Source organism: Impatiens glandulifera, chromosome 6 (assembly GCF_907164915.1).
Source record: "Impatiens glandulifera chromosome 6, dImpGla2.1, whole genome shotgun sequence".
NCBI classification, from domain to species: domain Eukaryota; kingdom Viridiplantae; phylum Streptophyta; class Magnoliopsida; order Ericales; family Balsaminaceae; genus Impatiens; species Impatiens glandulifera.
The window spans coordinates 29289522-29293486 of record NC_061867.1 but is presented as its reverse complement, the minus strand read 5'-3'; the positions used below and the strand labels follow the sequence as shown (position 1 = coordinate 29293486).

The window sequence follows — 3965 nt, the reverse complement described above, 5'->3', positions numbered from 1 at the left end:
CTGATAAATTGATAGCAATAATCTCATGAAAGTTACAATACAATTAACAACATTGAATTAATTCAATTTGTTAATTTCTTCATAAATCATTAAATGTTAATTAAACAATTAACAAATAAATTATAAAATTTTAATTATTTGGATCAAATTTTATTTTAATTCACGTTTGAATTTTGTGTGAATTAAATTTGATTTTATCTACCCAAATTCTAATTACTATTCATTAATTGAATTTATGAAATTAGTTTAAAATTCTAACAAAATGTATTTTGTCGTTATCTCCTCATTAGACAAGATCTTGATTTCCTAATGTACATTTCATTTTGTTGGTATAATGAAAATAAATGGTCTAAATTATGCTAAAAAATAATTTCTTGTGTAATAACTAAACTTCATTGATAACTCATACAAAAAAAAAATTCTAAAATATCTCAATTATTTTGTCAAAAACTCATTTTCGCAAACTCAGAACCTTTGGCTCATAAGACCAACGCTCTAGACAATTGAGATATAAGACCATATCTATGTAGTTGAAGATAGGTATCAAATATTCGCTTTATTTCCTATGTCACAAATACAAAGATTTATCTATAAAATATTTTTTTTTGTTATTTCTCATAATGAACAATATCCTAATTGTCTCATGTAAATTGTCTTTCTATAGGTAAAACGAAACTAAATAGTCTAAAGGAGGTAAAAAATAATGTATTGTGTATATTACAATTTTCTCATCTCCATATTTCTTTTTTTGGGAAAACAGATTAGTGCCATTTCATTAAAAAAATTACAAAGATAGAAAAAATACAAAAGTTTAAGATCAAATCTAGACAATTTCTAAATTTGACAATGAAATAATTATTGAATTACATACAACAACAATAATCAATTAGCGCCTATAGCATTTTTACTTTTATTATATTTGTGACTTTCTCAAACTAAATATCCCATATCTGGTAGAGCTTTCTATTCTCTTCATTCATTTCGATTCATCTCCAGGATTTAATGAGTGCATTTCCATCTGAAGTTATATCTCTCCAAATATTTTCAGTAGTTCTACTTCATCCAATGTGAGTTCTTGAATTTCTTTATTTCCAGATATTGTAGATTACTGCTCCAAAGTAGTATTTGAACATACTTACATAGAAGGATATTTCTTTTGCTTTATTCTTCATCTACTCTTGTATTTTCTTTCCATATTCATGGAAAGTTGATGATGTTCATGTTTGCTGCATACCTCCTCCAGATTTGTATTACAAAAGAGTATTCCCAAATAAATGGTTTATACTTTCCTCAACTCCCGAACATAGGACATAGTTGATATCAGGAATGTTTATGTATTTTCGAATTCTGTCTTTTGTTGTCAACCTTTTCCTGTATACGAGCTAGAGAATAAATTGGTGAAGAGGAATAATCTTTGGAGACCATACCACATTATGCCAATTTATCTCCTATCCTCTTGTTCTAACCATTTCCCATGTCTTTCTTGTAATAAACTTCTCATTATTTTCTATGTTCTAATATATTTAATCATTTCTTTCATTGAGTTGCTTCTGCCTCATTAGGTTTAGGATTCTATCACCTTTTTGAATACGCCTCAAAAGTGAATCACATTTACCATCATTGACGTCTTTAAATGAGCACTTGATGTATTCTCTTTTAACTCTGTTTCTTTGTATTTCTTCTTTGAATATAATGGGAATATTATCTAGCTAGGGATCATGCCAAAATACTACCCCTCTTCTATTTCCAATTTTGGTTTTCACCATTTGAATGACATCGTTTCTTGTTTTTAGGATTTTCTTCAACGACCATGCCATTCTTTCATTGATGCTTCGTGTCCAGATACTCTTCTCTTCTTTCATAAATCTTGTATGCACCCATTTTACCAACAAGGAGTCCTCTTTTTGCTCCAACTCTCATAAGCTCCTAATGGTGAGGGCTTTGTTTCATTCAACACAACTTTTGTTTCCTAGTCCGCCTTCTTCTATGGGAGTGCAAACATCCTCCCATTTGACTTTTTTTCCTCCTCTGCCTTGTGTTCCCTAGATGTAATCTTTCATGATTCTATCTAGTTCAGTTATTACTTTCTTTGGGATGACTATTTGTTGTGCCTAGTAGCCAGTAATTCTAAAGATGACTCTTTTAACGAGCTCGATTCTACCTGTATAAGACAGATTTTTCTTAGCCCAACCCAAAATAGAATTTCTAACCTTTTCTACCAGTTTTCTGTAGTGATTATATCGGAGCTGTTTTGATGGCAGGAGTACTCCAAGGTATTTCACTAGTAATTCACCTTCCTTGATTCCAATAATATTGAATATGTTTTCTTTCCTTTCTTCATCAACTCCTCCATAGAAAGCCTGACTTTTGTCCTCATTGATATATAAACCTGTAATACTCGAAAAGATTGTTAGAGCTTCTTTGATTATACTAACAAATTCAATATCCGCATAAGCCACAAAAAATAGATCATCTGCAAAACCTATATGAGTTATTGCTTCTTCTTTATAGTACGAGTGAAATTTGAAATTATGACTTCTCATAAGCATTTTTAAAATGCAGTCAAGAATTTCCATTATTAAGACGAATAGGTAAGAAGATATAGGGTCTCCTTACCTTACTCCCTTATTGCATATTTCTATCAAATATGTGTGTCATTGATTAAGGCGCAAATACAATGATTTATTAGTAAAATGTATTTTTTCGTTATCTACCAAATCGAAAACTTCTTGATTGTCTTATGTAAATATTTTTTTTGTTGGTATAACGAAAATAAATTGTCTAAATGAGGCAAAAAAATAATGTTATGTGTATATTACAATTTTCTCATTTCCATATTTCATTGATTAAATCATAGACAAAAGTTTTCTAAAATATCTAAATTATTTCGTCTAAAACTCATTTCTGAGCAATGTTTGCAAAATATAATTGAAGATGCACAAAATGGTCTAGGTGAGGCTCGAACTCACAACCTTCGGCTCATAAGACCAACGCTCTAACCAACTGAGCTACAAGACCATTTCTATCTTGTTAAAGATAAGTATCAAATATTCGTGTCATTTCCTAAGTCACTAATACAAATATTTTTACATAAAAAATTTGTATATCCCACAATGATTAATATCCTAATTGTCTCATGTATATTATCTTTTTGTTGGTAAAACAAAACTACATGGTCTAAATGAGGCTAAAAAATAATGTATTGTGTATATTACAACTGTCTCATCTCTATATTTCATTGATTACTCATACGCAAAAAGTATCTAGAATGCCCATTTTTTTTTGTTTAAAACTCATTTCCCAACATATTTTGTAAAATAAATAATACACCAACCCCATTAAATAGGTACAAATGTAATGCTTAGTTCTTGTAAATCCATAATGTTTTTATCGTTTTCTTCTGAGTAGATAAGATCATATGCGGTAAAATGAAACTAAATGGTTTAAATGAGGCTAAAAAATAATATCCAGCGTATATTACATCTTTTTCATCTCTATATTTTATTGATTACTCATACACAAATTTTCAAGAATATCCCAAATAATTTGTTTGAAACTACTCATAAAACCAGCGCCCTAACAATCTGAACTACAATACCGTCTCTATGTTATTAAACATAGCTATCAAACATTTGTGTCACCAATACAAAGATTTCTTAGTAAAATGTATTTTGCCGTTATATACCAAATGAACAAATTTGATTGTCTTATGTAAATATTTTTTTGTTGGTATAACGAAATTAAATGGCCTAAATGAGACTAAAAAATAATGTCGTGTGTATATTACAAATTTCTCATTTTCATATTTCATTGATTAACTTGTACAAAAAAGTTTTCTAAAATATCCTAAATATTTCGTCTAAAACTTATTTTCGAGCAATGTTAACAAAATAGATAATAGAAAATGCACAAACACCTTTAAATAACATAAGTGTATGCTTAGTCCTTGTAAATAAATTATCGAT

At 28.9% G+C, this 3965-nt stretch overlaps 1 non-coding gene across 1 annotated transcript; it reads right to left on the bottom strand.

The window, feature by feature from the left end:
• Nucleotides 1–2944: 2944 nt before the first annotated feature.
• TRNAI-UAU lies at nucleotides 2945–3018 on the bottom strand. The gene has a single exon. It is a non-coding gene; the product is annotated as a tRNA-Ile (tRNA).
• Between the last annotated feature and the right edge of the window lie 947 nt (nucleotides 3019–3965).